The sequence below is a fragment of the Genypterus blacodes genome, unplaced genomic scaffold (assembly GCF_046128005.1).
Source record: "Genypterus blacodes isolate CSIRO-AG114 ecotype Tasmania unplaced genomic scaffold, CSIRO-AGI_Gbla_v1 ptg000104l_1, whole genome shotgun sequence".
NCBI classification, from domain to species: Eukaryota; Metazoa; Chordata; class Actinopteri; order Ophidiiformes; family Ophidiidae; genus Genypterus; species Genypterus blacodes.
The window spans coordinates 1,230,001-1,248,019 of record NW_027466908.1 but is presented as its reverse complement, the minus strand read 5'-3'; positions in this window follow the sequence as shown (position 1 = coordinate 1,248,019).

The following is an 18,019-nucleotide window of genomic DNA, read 5'->3' as shown; positions in this document are numbered from 1 at the left end:
CAGTGCGTGTGCGTGTGTGTGCGCGCGTGCCAGCCGGTCAGATCTACTGCATGCTCAGGTCATGAGTTGTCAGCGCGTTTTGCGTCACACACACACACACACACACACACACACACACACGGAAAGTAGCTGTGTGGATGTCGTGACTTCCTCTCGGTTACTAAGTTGATTAGGGTCACAGAATGGATTTTCTGTGTGATGTCTCACTCATTAGCGGCCACCTGACCCGTTGGCCGGGCTCGGTTTTTTTCCGAGCAACAGCTGTGACATCATGGCGAGGAAGAGGAGGAAACGCCAGAGAAGAAGAAGAAGCAGAGGTGGTCAGCGAAGCAGAGACAGTCTGAGTGCTACATGATCAAAGATTAAAGTTGGGAAGTGAACCCACCAAACATGAAGGCGATGCTGGTGTCTGCATCGCTCTGATATGTTATATTTTGTCTACATAATACAAGTCTGAGTGCTCACCACACAGCAACGACGCCCTCTTCTGGCCCAGCAGGTCACTACAGGCAGAGTGGGTCTTTCTGGTCTCCAGCTCCATACAGTATGACAGACAGGCACCCTGACAGAGGAGGGAGCCCATAAGTATGTCATGAGGAAACTTAGCAACTATGTGTTTGACATGTGAGAGTTTGCATGCCATCGGCCCTACGCACACACACACACAGAGAGAGAGAGACAGAGACAGAGACAGAGGGATGATTGAGCCGGAAAGCAGAGGGGCAGAATGGGAGATAGAGCGGCAGAAAGAGAGCTTTTAGGAAGAGAAGGATTTGGCCGTCCCGTAACCTGAGCGCTCCTGAGTGGAGCTGCTTGGCTCGCCGCTTGTCCATACTTTAATTGAAGAATAACACTTGGGTTCATCAGCGGTGTCACCAGGCTCTTCTTTCTGCTGACTCAGTGTGCAAGGTGACGGTGTGGGTGTGTGTGTGTGTGCGTGCGTGTGGGCTGGTTTGTGCTGACTCCATACACACACAGACACACACTTTAATGAACCCCCCCCCTCCCCCTCTGTCTAATAAGTACAATAAACATCCTCCCCTGCGTTGATCGACACGTTGACGCACATCTGTAAATGTCACGGCAGTTTGCTGCACCGGTCGATTCCAGACTAACTCTCATTCTCAACCTGGCATCTAACGTTACAAGGAATCCTTCCCACAATACACCTCATCACTCGCCAAACATTCCAAGCTACAGAGTTACAAGAAAATGTGTGTATTGTATGTTCCTCCTTCTCACCAATCTAATAAGGAAAAAAACCCTTAAGGTTTCAGGGACATTTTGTACTTTTACTTTAAGTTTGTATTGTGAATCACGTGTATGTTAGTCCACCTTAACTGCCTAATGAAGGATGTTCCTTTTCAGCAAGAGCAGCGTGTGGGTCTGAGTGTGTGTGTGTGCGCGAGCTCATGCATGTGAGGATGAAAGTCACATTGTTTAAGTGTATAATGTAACCGGGGCATTCTATTACCAACAGCCTCACTCCTCCATCACCTGGCGCCAAATTACACATTCTTCCTCTCTCTCCTCCTTCCCACCTCGCACGCCCCCTTTCAGTGGGTCGCCACCTCTTTGGCGTTGTGGTGTGAGCGGTCAGTCTGTGGAAGGGAGCGATTAGCGCGGCGAGGTGCGTGGGGCCGACTTATCAGCGTCGCCCTCTTCACCAATCTAAAATAAATTATCCGAGAATTAACCTTGACTGCCTGCCCTGATAATTTCCTCTGATAACATTCACAGTTAAAAGCCTCGTGACCCGGGAACATACGTGTGTGTGCATTTGAATATGTGTTCATAGCGGGCAAAATTAATGAGGTGTAGGGTACACGAGCTGAGTTCTTGTACGTCTAATGTATTAGTGTGAACTCAGGTGTGTCGAGTACATTAATCTGGGCTGCGTGTGTGTCTGCCAGTGTGTGTGTGTTTGTGTGTGTGTGTGTGTGTGTGTGTGTGTTCATATCTAATGGGTCAGTTTCTGGATGGAGAGTTTCTCAGAAAAGGGTTTTAAAAAACAACCTCCGCATAATATGTTTGAGCTCCATTTTATTTGAAAAGGGCTTTGTTGTCTGACTCTCGCAGCTCTGTGGATATTTGATGGTTGGCCAAAGTTTGTCTCTCGTGTAAGTAGATAAGAGGAAGAGCACTTTTAAAAAGAGTCTTTGTGCATTATCAAATCCCAAACTCTTTCTGTTTAGTCACCACTTGCCAAATATCATTCCATTCCAGCAAACGCCTGACAGCCTCTTGGACGTTGGACGCAGCACAGATGACTTCACTCACGGCTGATAACGCTTCCATAAATCATACGGCGATCTGCTCTCAAAGTTGTGACCGCTGACCCTACCCAGCTGTGAGGGAGCGTGCCGCACAGAGGCAGCGCACGTCCACCAGACCTCCGCTACCCTTTGGGACAACTAGCGCGTCCGTCCTTCCTCCTCCTCCTCCCCCTTCTCCTCCTCTTCCTCCTCCGCTGTCTTATTAGGATGAGCAGATAAGTGGAACCTTTTAGATGAAGTACGGGCTAGAGTTCAAGCGTATGAACAAGCAAGAGAAATGAGGCTGTTTCCTCTGTCACATACTCTTCCTCTCTCTTTACCGAGCCAGCCCCTCATCGCTTTTCTGTCTCTCCCTCTCTTCACGACATCTCCCTGTTCCAGTAAGTGTGTGTGTGTGTGTGTGTGTGTGTGTGTGTGTGTTTATGTACACACTCAGTCAAAGCGGTTCACAGGGTTCATATGGCTGTTTGGTAAGCAAAGAAGAAAAATGGAAGAAAGGAGCGAGAGAGGAGAATATACTGTACTTCAGCCCGACCAAAGGCCCCCGTCAACATTGATCATGCTCCAATTTGTCGGGACAAGCGCAGGAGGAAACACGTGTTCAACCAGTCACACAGCATGAAGATGCAAATCCAGGAGCCTCCTCAGGGGCCTCTTCTCACTCTCACCAAGCTGGACGCTGGTGTGAAGGAGTGATTAGAAAGAGGTTTCCTGAGCAGAACAGTATGGGTTCACTTCCATCCGTCCACAGCAGCTTGTTCCCATTAAAAAGCTGCGATAAGCCGCCTGTACCTGCTCGCCATCAAACCACAGACCGCAGAGAAGATTGATTGCAAACTCGAAGGAACGTCAACCATCTATCAAAATAAAGATCTAAATACTTCATAATTCTCAACAGCTGGTTGGGATCAAACCGGCTAAGAGACAGACACAGACAGAAATGAGACTCAGGTGGGTTGTTAATGTTGCTCTGTGTATAAAGGCTCCGACAGATTGTGTGTTTTGGGGCCGTCTGAAGTGTCAGAAACATAAGGACCAAATCTAATCATTTGTCTGTGGCCATGACTCACACATACACACAACATACACACAAAGTACGCTACTATTAGCCTAGCTTAGCTCATTAACTGCACGTCTATGGGATCAATGCTACATTAACAAGAAGGGAAACACAGCTAAACTTTGCTCAAACATTCTCTTCTTCTTCATCGGCACCATTCTTTCCTTATTTATGTCTAGGAATTCAGATTGTGCTATGCTTGGAGACTTCAAAGTAAACAGTTTAACAAGTGAAACGTCTCTGTGGGAATATCTAATCCTAAATGTCAAGCCAGTTAAAGAATGGTATTTGCTGTAAGGGCTTTTATCTGCTGTGTGAACATCTCATTGTAGAGCCCAGGTGTGTTTGGGAATACTCAATTACTAAGTCACTCACTTCCCTTATACACACACACATAGACATACACATACACACACTCACACAAACACTGTTATCTGTGTTTAGCTCCCATTGTTTCCCTGTCACAACTCTCTGTTGGTGACCACACACACGACCACATCTCCACAAACACACATCCAGCCCGCGTGTTTGTCGGATTGCACTCTTCCTCACAAACACCGGCTGCGTGTGTGACCTCGGGATTTGACCTCAGGTTTATCACTGCTTTGTTAGGTCGAGATAAATGCCAACCGACTTAACAACCCAAATACACCTGAACCTACTTAAGCCTCTAATGCTTCGTGAGGTTGAATCCTGTGACTCCAGCAGGAAGTGGTGTTCCTAATAACCCTGCTGAGCTTAAGAACAACCTAACCACTAATGAAAAGAACAACACTCTGCTTCCTCTTCCATTAGTTTACACACGTGTGAATATGTTTCGTCTTTTCCTAGGCCTGCGCCGTCTGACTGCATGATGATCTGTGTCTGAAAATATCTACCCTCTTTGCTCATTCTGGCAAACTGGTAGATTTAAAGGCGCTTCCTCCTCAGCTTGTAATGATAGCCTCAATCTCACAAGCTGCAATATCTGCCTGCTGCTGAAACCACACGGAGAATCCTGTAAAGCAGCCGCACCATGAACTCATTGCACAAGCATTTACTCCCCGAACATCAAAAGCGCCTTACCCATAAAACACAACACGGTCGACAATTGCATCATAAACCTGTTGATTCACAAAATGACTCTGTAAACTTCACAGCCGTACGACGCCTCATTTAAAAAACGTGTCATGATTGACTGTTTATCAAGTGTTTAATTAATGTGGGATCAAAGCGAGGTACAAAGCCACGAGTGTGTTGTCGAAACACGTTTGCACCTCATTCTCCTGTGATTTCAATAGGTGTGGGTTTGCTTCACTATGGAAGATGAAATTCCTGGCAATAAAAAGCATGGAAATTAACACGCGAGGTAAAGAGGCCGGTGGAATACACCAGCCCGCTCCACCCCCGGCTCACATTGTGAGGAGAGCTATTCACTGCATTCCTGAGGACAAGAGTGTGAGATTAAAACACACACAAATTCAATGTAAGGACACACACACATATGTACACATAAATATACATGGGCAGCGATCCAAGCGCTCAGTCCAAAGGGCATCGCTCATAATGCATGAAGCCTCAGTGCAGAGTTACACAGGGATACATCATCAAAAACATCTTTATACAAATTCCTCTACAAAGGAAAGTCTTCCCAAAACACAGGCACACACACACACAATGCGTATAACACCACTTTCCTCTACACACAATGCCACATTAGCCTATAATAATATACCAACTCTCCCTCACAGCGAGAGATTCAGCCCTAAACCATAATCACAGCGAGAAACATCCTGCTGTTATGACTGCAGATACCATTTTGCCAGGTAGCACCCTGCAATTATCAATGAACATGTCATCACACAATCTGTCAGACCATCAAACGCTCTGCATGTGTGTGTGCGTGTGTCCATTTTGTGTACGTGAGCGTTTGCATGTCTGTCAAGAAAAGTGAAATCAAAGGATTATACAACAGTTTGTTCGTGTGTTGCGCTCCGGCTGATCGAGTAAGTAATGAGTCATTCTGTGTGGGCTTGTTGGTGGTGTTTTGAAGAAACATCCAACCTGACTGATGGGGACAGGTACTAACAGTCACTGGCAGCTTGCTGGTCAAGGGAGGATTCACACACACATTCAGGCACACACACACTAAAGGAATTAATCCACTTTTAAAAGGCCTTCCCCCTCAGTGGGCAGAGAGGTGCTTTATTAGGGAGTTTACTTAGGCAGAGCAGGATTCCCAGCACTCCCTTACAACACCACACTAGTACCTTTCACTCAGCAAAGGAACCTTTGGAAACCTCTGGATGACATTACATGCAGCTGTTAAAGAATTAATAACCTTACAGGCCAGATGAAACTCATTCCCGTATGCTGGAAAACAGAAAGGGAAACGAGACTGAGTGAGAAAGATACTGACTGAGGAGGAAAAGAAAACATGCGAATCAGAAAATTCACTGGAAGCAACTGTGTGTTTGTGTGTCCGCACATGTGTGAATGGGAATCTTCCAAAAGCAAAATGCTGCCAATGAATGTCATGTTGCTGCTTGCCCTCATTTATAAGGATGTGAAAATTTACAAAAGAACTCCCACTCTCTCAGCACAATGGAGCTGTTTATTGTTACATGTAAAGTGGAAACGAGCCATCATTTCTGCACAGAGCAGATGACCTTAGTGCACGAGTGGAGATTCTCAGCTACAATAGAGGACTTATTGTTGTGAAATCATTTATCAGGTCTACCTCCCTTTTAATCAGACTTTTCCACAAACACCCACACACGTCTGCGGCAGAAGCCCGCTTCTCCTGTGGCTCCTACCGGCTGTTACATGGATGAGAAGTCTGACCCGGTGACCCCTGCAGGAATAATGGACCCACCCAGTGACATCATTAGCGTGAGAGTTGGGTGTGGACGCAGGGAGAGTAAAGGATGACAAAACGACGAAGCCGGGGGAAACCGGGAGCGTTTCGTATTCCTCAACGTCGCGCAACTTCTCCAGTCATTTGACAAATTCTTTAAATCTCGGAAATCTCTGTCATCATGGGGTTGATCCTTGCTCAACATGAATCTGTGCTTTCCAAAGTATAATTTATATACTGTTCAATAGAAAACTGATTTCCCCTAAGACGTGCAAACTGTGCAACACCGTATTCTTTAATCTAATAACAGGTCTGATTTCATTTATTAAAATGTACTTGTTTCCCCCAGAGCAGATTGCGTAATAATAACAATAATGGCCTGTAACATTTTACTGATGAACGTTCGTAAGCTTCAAGGCCTCGATCCTCTGAGAAACAGAACAAAACACTGATGATAGGCTGGAACATCTGTTTTTGTTTTCTCCATGCTTAATTAAATTTGTTTTCCAATGAAAAAGCAATTTGGCTCTTACATGCAGGATTACAATCCCCTGTTGTATGATCAACACTATCATTCTGTACTATGCAGTCAGTAACAACATTCTACATCAACATGTACTGTGTACTTTTTCTGGCAGTAGAAGTCAAAACAATCTGACCAACACACATTCTGGAGATATTATGATTTGCCTTGTTATGGCTGTGTTCTCAAACTACTGCCTATTGATTCGTCCAGCAGACACTGTGCATCATGAGCAGCCCACTGCTTTTGTTTTCTGGTTAAATATTGACTCTCCTTTTAGATTTCCTTTGATCTTGAACAACCCCTTCGATTGTTGTCATTCTAAACAGGTAAGAATATGATTACTTTGTGGTTGGACGCCACTTCAGATGACCTACTTCTCATGAAACATACTCAGGCCTTAATTTGGTGACTGAAAAACCAAAACAATGAGGTAAAAGAGTTTCAGATGTCCTGGCTGACAATTCCTTGTGGTTTCACCACCTTCACGCTAATATAAAAGTTCATGAATGCAGGTTTAAGATATTCTCCTGTGGCTCCTACCGGCTGAAATCTATCCGGCGTTGGCCTACTTCGTGTTAATTGTTGTATAACACTCTTAACAACACGGCAAAACTCCTACCTTGAAACTCAAGTATTGTGGAACCAATGTGTTTCAGGCAACGGCCCTCCTGAGGTCATAGGTCAGGCTCACCTACAGAGGGGTGCATCTGGAGCTGGTGGGGTTCAGTATCTTGTTCAAAGCCACTTCAACAGAGCGGATTCCTGCTGATGTAACTAAAGACAAACGATTAGCACTCAGAACTAACAACTCCACCACTGATGACCCGAAGAGACCTTGTAGGGTGAAATATTGTCACTTTTAGGTTTGTTGAATGTTTATTAACTAAGCAGTGATTGAATATTCCTCTGGCCTTAAGGTTAAGTTAAGGTAAGTCAGATTAAGTTGCTTTTTTGGTACATTAAAATGACTTAGAGCTGGAAATAAATGTGTAATACTCCAAAGGTCTGATGTGGTCGGCATCCATGTTTGTAAAATCTGTGGTTTCCTCAGCTGTGCCAATAACGTAAAGCAGAAACGTCCTCTGGGACAACCTGCTGGCAAGTGTGTGTGTGTGTTTGGGGTTAAGCAAATGTGTGACTGCGTTTGTCTAAATGTATGTAAAACATTTAGCCAAACAAAAGAGAACAAGCACCTTATAGGATTCTTTCTTTGTTTAAATGGCAAAGTTCCAAGACATGCATATAAGAAAAAGGTCCAGTCCAGGAATAGAAGCAACTTTCATGTCCAGGAAGAAACGTGCTGCACTCCAGAAACGGCCAAATCACACAGAAAAACACACTCCCAACATGTTTAATGAGACAGATGTTAATCTAAAGAAAACGAAAGGAGGGGAATGAGTGTGTGTGTGTGTGTGTATGTGTGTGTGTGTGTGTGTGTGTGTGTGTGTGTGTGTGTGTGTGTGTGTGTGTGTGTGGACAGAGCAAGTGTGATTGAAAGCAGAGGAACTCTTTGCAGTGTGTGTGCGTGTGTATCCTCTTTCAGGTGGCTAAATTGCCTTGTCTTTGTTAACACTGCTTGTTTCGGTGTGACTGAATCCACAGACTGGTAGTGAAACCCAACACCCGGCCAGGGAGTAAAGCCTTTCCCAAAGCCGGGCTTGATTTCTTTACGAGGTGCAGTGTCACACTAGGTGGGCCTGCACGCTGGGGAGTCTGCAGAACCTGACACTGAACACGCCAAACCAGCCCCCTCCACTTAAAATTTACTCAAAGAAATTAAGACGCCGTGTTTTTCCAAAGCGGGACGCCGGGGCTTTAATACTGTAGATGTAAATCAGAGCGGAAGGGGGAGAGGAGGGAAAAAAGGACATGGCGTGAGAGCCGATTGGATAAGAGCACGGCGACCTTTGACCCGGTGGGAGGGTTATTTATGTGAGCAAGGTGAGAGATCAAGTCGGGGTTATGGGGAAGCTGATTTCTGGTGTTGACAAGAAACTTTCACATATGACTGAGACTTGAAGAATTTCATCAACTCGTGGTTTCCCAAGTGCATTTCTTTTTTAAGGAGCTCTGATCTCCAGCAAGACTGACTTATGCCATGGAATGTCTGAAGCCACGGAGATTTCACTGTTGCAACACCAGAAAGACATCAAGGAAACCAGCACGTCCTTCGATGAAATAGAGATGATGATTCACACAGCGTTTCAATGATTCATAAACCAATAAACACATTTCTCTGGTTCGTCTCATTCCATCTCTCTCTCAGTCCATCACCCTGGGCCTTTTACTCTCATCCTCTCATCCATATCAGTGCACTCTCTCCATCCAGACTGCATCACCTGGAGGTCTTGGCATGTCATGGCTACATCTCCAGCTCTACTTGTATGCAGCCGCACGCACATCGTCTCTGGCATCCATAGCTACCTTTACACAGGAGTCTGGCTAAGGTCAACAGCCCGTCTAAGACATGAGACTGAACCAAGATGTTTACACCACGAGTAGTCCAGGTATAATCCCGTTTACGTGCAGGCTACTCAAGCATCTCCATCTTGACTCACCCCTGGTATCCCTCCGTCTGTCTGCGTCCATCTAAATATTTCATCACATTCATTTCTTCCCAAGATCTTTATCATGACGTTTTCTCCCCCTATACAAAAACTGCAGTGTCGTTCTCTGAGTTATAACAGATTTCAGGAGTTAAGCTGCTACTACAGCCTTGGCTAAGTGCTAGCTGCCTCCCCAGCTAGCTAAAAGTCATGTTACATTAACGTTGTGTTGCACTACATGTTGTATCCACGCAATGGCTGAAGCTAATGTGCGCTATCTGCCGGGCAGAGTCACTTAACGCATCAGAAACAGCTGCAAATTGTGGTCAAAGTGTTGAGCTTCACAGATTAAATAGGCTAATAGCTCATATTAGCCTGGATTTGTAGCTTATATGTGCATATCATCTGTGGTTTAAAGCGAGTGAGTTTAACTTTTGTTCTCTCGTCTTTGCCTCAGTTTCGCAGCGCTTCAAGCAAAGCTGCATCCATTTGCATCATCCAAGTGTATTTTTATGCATTCACACCTGCTTCTTAAAAACAAACACACCATCTGTCAGGTTTTTCATTTACCAGCTGAGTCAAAAACAAACATTCCCATCTCTTTAAATCAGATTCAATTAAACGTACACATGGTAAAATGATGCTGTAATAGAAATGTTGTCCACAGAGCTCTGAGTCCCTCCACCTGGACATGGATACCTTCTCTCTAACCCTCTTTTTGAATTAACAATTGTCCTCAGTCAGTTCATCTGGCAGCCAGACATTAAACGATATATGAACTCGTGTTCTCTCGCTCCCCGAGGCAGCGGCTGTAAATCTGAGCGAGCTCCTAAGTGTCTTATCTGCCGTGTATATCAGCTGTCTCTGGTTTGCCCAGACAGAGTTTTAATGAGGACACAGACACCCTCTCGCGCTCGCAGACTTAACGATATAACGCTGCACTCTATAAACTCGGGGAGGCCAAATGACCAGCGAGCCGCGGTGCCCAGGAGACGGTTTGGAGTGGACGCTAACTGGCCTCAGCTAACACAGTGACGCGTTTGTCTGTGTCAGATTAAGCAGAAGAAACCAAGTGAACCCACTCTCATTACAAATCTGGAAAGAGGGAAATGGAAGAGGTTAGTGTGGGGGGAGACAGCGCTGAGGGACTCACAAATCTGAAGAAAATTGTAAATCTCTCCCTCACTTTTGTCACACGCGCCACCCGAGAGAGTCGGCGCTGCATTGTGCTGTAAGGAAACAGATTTTTCGGTAATTCAGGTCAGTTTCGCCCTTTTGTAAACACCTTTTCTCCCAACAGCTGATTAAAGGGCAAGAAAAAGGAGAGCGCAGCAGACCGCAGACACCAGGCGGAGACGGGAGGCAGAGAGACTGAGCTCCAAATGCATCCATGCAGGGAGAGTGAGCAAAACTGCGGTTATAAAAGGATATAATTATAAATGACTAAACTCAACAAACTGGGCCACTTGTTTGGTCGTTTACAGTCACTGTGTGTGTGGAGGAGAAATGGAATGTATCCCAAACTAATGCAACCTCGAGGAAACACACTAGGAAAAGTTCATTTGAGCAAATCTAACAGACCTGTTCCTATTTAGAATGTTGACCGTGACCTTAATAAACATCTATTATGACATGCAGGGTTTCTAACAACGTGCCTTATGTGACCCAAAGCCACTTTGTCCAAACAGATTATTCTAGTTCAATTGCTCATTGATTAAATCCTCAAAATGTTTTAATAATCTTCCCAAATCGACACATTCCTCCTCTCGGCGATCCCCAGCATCCCAAATCCGATATGACGTCATAATCTGAGGTCAAACGGGTCCCAGCTAAAGCCTCTTTAATGTTTGGGAAAGAAGGGGCCAAATCAGGTGACCCAACCAAACCAAGCCGCCTCAAATCCACATTCACAGCAGCAGTTAGCAAGTTTAATCGCCGTATGTTGGCCTCGTTTGTACAGTTTGAACTAACACTGAAGCATTTGATTATGGCCTTAAACTGCAGTACCCTGTATTCATGCATATTTGAGCATTTAGTGCAGAGAGATAGAGATAGAGAGAGAGAGAGAGAGAGAGAGAGAGAGAGAGAGAGAGAGAGAGAGTTTGAGTTGGTCCTTGAGTCGTTCTCATCATCAACCTTTTCAGTCGTGCTCACTAGCTTCACCCGTTAGCGCTCCATTTGAAGTTTAGAGTTCAGCCTACCGTGGAAGTCGCTGCTGGTTCCTGCCGGGAACTAATACTCCTCTTTGAAGATGACCCACATTCTACACATGGCTGAGGACACAGCGGGAGAACGGACTACTTTCTGACCCTGGACTAAGCTGACCTGCAGATGACCTCTGCTGGAGTAAGGATGGGATTCCTTTCGATGAACACCATCAACCAAAACACCCACCATTAACATGTCAGTCAGTGCTCACCAATCTGTAAAGAAACAATAGCAAGACACTGTTTGAGATCTGCTCCAATTAAGCTCCAGTGTGGAGAACATCATCCGACCTTGATATGGTTCTAGATTATTCCATCTAAGCATATGTGTGCTAAGAAAACATCCTCTGGTTACTCTCTGATCAGATTGTTCCCGTTTCTGCCATGACAAAACCTTCCTGTTTGGGGTGGAAAACATCTTTGGGGCAGGTAAACAATGCGAGCTGGGACCGCGGTCTTCAAACCTCAACTATTCCAGTCAACCACCAGCGGTTCAGGAAGTGCCTAAACACAACCAAACCATCAGGCAGTCCGCGAAGCTTGATGGATGCCTGTTTTCCTCTGGTGAGGAGTCTTAGCACATGAGGATGTTAACTCCACCACCTCCAGCACGCACACACATCCCAAAATGCACCATTCCACACCACTGAGGTCAACATGGGACTGAAGTTCCTCTCTTGTTGACCTCCTTACGTGCAGCTATGCATGTCTGCGTGTGAGACACCCGAATGGCGTCTCATCTAAAGCGGTGAGTAAGTAAACTACTAAAGCTTAACCACAACAGGAAGCTGCTGGAGAGCTGCCAGTTACAAGTAGCTGAGGTTCTAACTTATTTAAGCTACTCAAGTAGCTTGACAGCAGCTCAGCCATTTTCAAAACGTATTATCTTTGAGCTACACAGCTACTTGTCATGTAAGGGGGAGTCAGTGATCAGCAGTTATAACAAACTTATTCAAAACACAGACACTCCACTACGCCCGCCACATATCCCAGCATGCATCACTCCTCCCGCTCACTTCACTCATCCAAACAGGTGCAACAAACGGATGCTGTGCACTCCCACACAGTCCTGAGCAGATGTCTGATCTGCCAAATTAGAGAAAACACCTATAAACAAAGAGTTTACAGGGCCTTTGGATAGACTGTTGTGGTTTGCGTTTTTGGAAATGGAGACAAAGAGAGAGAGAGAGAGAGAGAGAGACAGAGACAGAGAGACAGAGTCCTTCCTGGATTTACGCTCCACCCTGAACCACATTTAAAGTTTGCCTAAACCAAACCATTTCCGCTCTAAAGATGAACATAAACACTTCAACTTTGAATCTAGGAATTAAAGTTTTTTTGAGATTAAAGCAGTAGTAAACTCCACTGCCTCTCATTCCTTCAGTCTGACAACTGCAGGCTCTCATTTAAATGTAAAGAGGCGTTGTTACTGCGAGTGGAGGGACTCAGATGGTCATCTTCTTATTTGATTTCAGTCCTTTTAAGCAGATTCTTGCTCGCAGATTTGGAAGCATTTGTTGATTGGAAACATTTGTTGTGGTAGCAACTAGCACAAATGGCCAATGGGTTGCTTGTATCTCAAAGACCGCAGCGCTGCAACTAAAGAGGACTGGAAGGACGGAGTGTGTGTGCATGCTTGCATGTGTTCGGTGTGTGTGTGTGTGTGTGTGTGTGTGTGTGTGTGTGTGTGTGAGAGAGTGGTTTTGCTTCCCTGCACCTCTAAACAGGCCTGTTAGGGCCAGGTAGGGATGTTAGGAATAGTTGTCTACAAACAAAAGAGTGCGCTTTTTGTCACCCGGAGCAAGGCTGCATGCCAAAACTCGCATGTGATGTAGATAGAGGACAGGCTTGACAACATGGAGAGCATGGAGTCTGTGTGTGTGTGTGTGTGTGTGTGTGTGAGGCACCACAGTGGGCCCCAAGAGACAGATTTCTACTTTTGATTAGCTTTCTTTCTCAGGCCTTTTCCTTCCTTTAACTCTCCTCCTGCAGCTGAAAGGAGATTGTTGCTGTCTTTGTGTACTTTCACATATGTGACACACATATCCTGCTGCCTTGCTCGTCCATCCTGCAATATCGCTGATATCTAGAATATTTTCTGGAACAACCGGAAGTGTTTGACTTGCTGGATTGATGTGGAACTTTTATGTTTAAGCCTCATATTTCCTGTAGCCACTTATTCAACTTTGGTGAAGACAGAAAGAAAGGAAAAGTCAAACTCTCTCTCTCACTCCCTCCCTCCCTCTCTCTCTCTTGCTTGCTCACTCACTCTCTCTCGCTCTCGCTCTCTCTTGCTCTTCCTCCCTCTCTGTAAAAGTCAATATTGACCTTCTGCCAGGAAACAGCGCTCAGATCTAATGTAATTTACAGCATACAGTAAAATCCAGAGATGTAAGGGAAGCCTCCATGCACACACACACACACACACACACACACATACACGCACACACACACAAGGCTTAGCATGATGTTTGTATGGAAAACTACGCTGAATCTCATGTTATGACACAGGGAGAAGAGAGAGGGGCTTCTGACGGGATCAAGAGTGAAACAGATGAGGAGGACGATCGGAGCCGGAGGGGCCTGCATGCCGGAGGCGTCCAAGGCCGCGCGTAGGTGAGGGGCAGAAGAAGAAAGAAGCGGTGAGAGCAGCGCCGGAGGGCAACGGCGAGGAAGAAAGCGAGGAGACAGGCGGGGGTGAGAGGAGAGGAGTTTCAGGGTGGCAGTGAAGACTACTGAAGCGCCACAGGAGTTTGGGAAGCAGTGAACCTTGCTCTCCCCCCCGGTCCTCCCCTCCTCATCCCCCTCTCCATCAATGTGAGGAAAGCCTCCTGGCGTGCTGGCCATACGTTTCCCATGAGCTTTAACATGTGGACCATTAACCCTTCCCTCCAGTGTCCCCTCACTGTTATTCTGTGTCCTGTGGAATCCTTAAGAGAAAACAAGGGAATGTTTTTAGGGCACCGGGAAAACATAATGGTGACGGCGCCGATCAAGATAAAACGGGACGGACGGGGCGATCGAGGCTATACGGGGAGGACGGGGAGGTTGAGGATGAAGATGACAGTGGTGATGATTTATTAGAGGCTATAGGCGACGCGTATACAACCACAAGGTTCTGCTGAGATTGTGAATAATGTAAAGGAGGAAGGAAGAAGGAGTGAAAGCGGAAATATCCACATAAATCCACATATTCTACCTCTTTGCATTTTACTCCCCCGAGCGCTTCCGTTTCATTTTTCAACACAGAACCATCTGGGATTCACTATTTAATAAGATAGTGAGTAAATAACAGCTCTGCCAGGTGGAACGTCACGGTTCTGACGCAAAACCTCGTAATTAAAAACAATGTAAACAGACGCAGCAGTTGTGTGTGCCGACTCCTCCCTTCAGCAGGGAGCAGTAAAAATGGCACCAAACTACAATCGATAGAGATCAAAACACTGAGTGCGGCGCATGTGAGTGTTAAGGGGTGTGAGGGGGGATTCTGCGGAAAAAGCCCCTATATCAGACACACCTAAACACCCAGACAGACGGGCCTGAGCTAATCCGGCAGAGTATCAAAGAGAAGCCAATGCTCAAGAGAGAGAGATGGAGGGAGTGACCGTGGAAGAGGGACAGACAGAAGAGCCAGAGAGGTCAGGAAGGATAGACAGGAGAGTTCAAAGAGGGAAGAGGAGGCGCAAGGAGAGAGGAAGAGTGAGGGAGGAGGATACAGGGGACGGATAAAGGGTAGGAAGCATTGTTATCTTTCCCTTTTTACGTCACCAATCACAGTGTTAAATATCTCCTAAACTCGTCATCTTTTTATGTAACCAACATCGAACACAGCCGACGAGTTCATCTCACTAATGTGCCAAAGAAGCACCCGGAATGAATCTATTCTTGGTGTGTAACCTGTCATTTTGCTGACAAGTCAGACCAGTGATTTCTCAAGCACACGCACACGCACACGCACACACACACACACACAAACACACACACCGACTGAACTCTCTACTGTAAAGAGGCTAATGTGGAGTGTGTTTTGTCTGTGTGGCCCCAAAGCCCGGAGCTGGCCTACCTTATCAGCCTCCGCTTGTCCCGTTGCCCCTGGCGACACATCCCACCTGGAGCGGGGCCAGCACCCCATTAAGGAGATCAAAGCTGGTTAAAGTGGATGAAACTCTCTCTCTCTCTCTCTCTCTCTCTCTCTGTCTGTGTTTGTCTCTCCCTCTTGTCACATGTTGATCTTTTTTTTCTCCATGTCTCTTTTCTTTCCGATTCCCTTTTTAATGCCGAAATCAACGTCACCATTGTTGGAATAATGAAGGTGAAGATTTGGTGTTGGACTCGCATTAAGCATCTTTATATAAACATCCGTTACGTGGGCAGAAACACGACTCCAATGGGATGCTCAGGTTGCTGTGAGTCTGCTGGATAGATCAGAGCGGCAGGTCTGCTTTAAAAAAATGTTATTTAGAGTTGTCTGCCCCCTAGTGGCCACAATATTGTCCTATTTGGCTTTATGAAGCACATATTAGTGGTTTAATAATCATAAATATCACTGACAAATTGCAGCCACAGCACATGTTGTGCTTTGGCTAGACGGGAAATGAAGCCTCCAGAACCATCAAGCTTGTTTTCACAGATTAAAAATAACGAATCCGACATATTTTCTGCTTATTTCCTCTTCAGCACAGAGGCTAATTAATCCTTGCTGTCAGCACTTCACTTTGGAGACAAAGTCATGTGTTTCTACTCCCCAAGAAAACCATAACCCCCCCCCTCAACATACACTTACACACACACACACACACACACACACACACACACACACACACACACACACACCGCCTCCCCTCCCATCTGTCATGCTACCCTCATATTTAGCAATGTTTAGTTACTCTGACCACAAAACACCATGCTCAGTGTTTGTACGAGTTTTAAATATGTAAGATAAATTATGGTGCAAAGATAACGTCACGCTGAAGAACACAGAAGGGGAACGATGGGCCTGGTAATACAAACAGAGCGAGTCTTCCTCCCATGTCTCCTCGCTCAGTTTGCAGTATATTTAGGAACGGTAGCAAAAGCGTGTGGGTGTCTTGGACGCCCTCGCCTTCTTCTGTCCTGCACCCACTGCAACTCTGCGAGAACAGAGAGTGAAAGAGAGACGAGGCCAACATGCAAGGGATACTTTCGAAGAAAGTATCCCACATTCTCCAAAAATAATGCCTTTAAGGACAGAGGAGAACAGATCAAAGGAGACAATTAGTGTTGGAATCAAAACTGACAGCACGTTGGGAAATCGGCTTTGTGTTTCATTTCCTCATCCTTTCCTTCCCTTTCATTTTAATTTCCAGAGTAAAGTATCAATGAGAAGCAAACAGCAGCTTTCATCCAGCAGCAAACCACTTCCTGCATATGTGACACAACGCCTGCATGTCACTGGCGTCTGTCAAACAATGTGACAGAGTTGCCGATGGGCCGCCTGCTGCAGACATCAAACCCTCAGAGACACGAGGCCAGTGTCTCTCTCCATAAATATTCCTTTTTTATTTGTAAGCAGGGCTCTTATAATTTAGTCCCCTGAAGCCTCTTATATGAGGGGCTCATAAAGTGTGGGTCACTATGAGGCCGGCTCAGCCATGTTGTTCTGTTCCACTGTGGCTGTCACCCACCTTTTGTCTAGAGAGGCTCAGACTCCTCTCAGTAAATAGTGGGTGGACTCAAACCGGCCTGTCTGCTCTCCAAACATTGATTTTTACAGTCTGCTCTGAGACTTTGGACAAACCCTATTGTGTTCTCAGCCCTCAGTATTTTTTTACACTAAGTCTACAAAGCCAATTGAATATTTCTTTTGCCTCTCCCTTGCAGGACTTGTTTGAAAGCTGTTGCCGCTGTTTACAAGAGCTGTAGGATGGGTAAGAGGGACCAAAAAGTGAGTTTGGAACAGGCTGAGTCAACGCAAACTATGTTTACTCAGACGCTCCATGACGCAATGACAAGGGAGCCGAGGTGGTGACAGTTTGCTGGCTGATAAAGGGAAGTAAAGTAGAAGTGCAGATGTGTCACGTCCTTTAGGAGGTAGGAAAGGCTGAAGGTGCAATATTGGAGGAGCGACATCACGTGGAACCTACTTCCACGTCACAGAGATGATTCAGACGGATCTTCACCATCAACAGTCTCCTTCAGGACAGAAAGAGCTGCTGGTTTTCAGGCTGATAAGTAAAGCTTCGGTGTTTCCAAGTGCTTACATATGCAGAGTGGCGTGAGCGCTGGTTGTGTTGTACAGTTCAGTAGCATCACACAGACTTTCCATTGCAGCACTGAACAGGTGCCGTCCTGTTTGTGTGGGAGAGGAATGTGCAGATGTATCTGTGTGTATTCTTCACTATCAACAAACGCACACGTGTGAATGGGACGTCTCCAGATGGGAGGACAGAGACAGACAGGCGTACGCTCGGGAGCTTACTCACATATTTTACGTGCACATCACCATCAGGATTTACAGTAGTAGTTACATTGACTGTAATTTTCCTACTATGGAAAACTGTGCGAGGCATTAACAGCACAGCCGTGGATT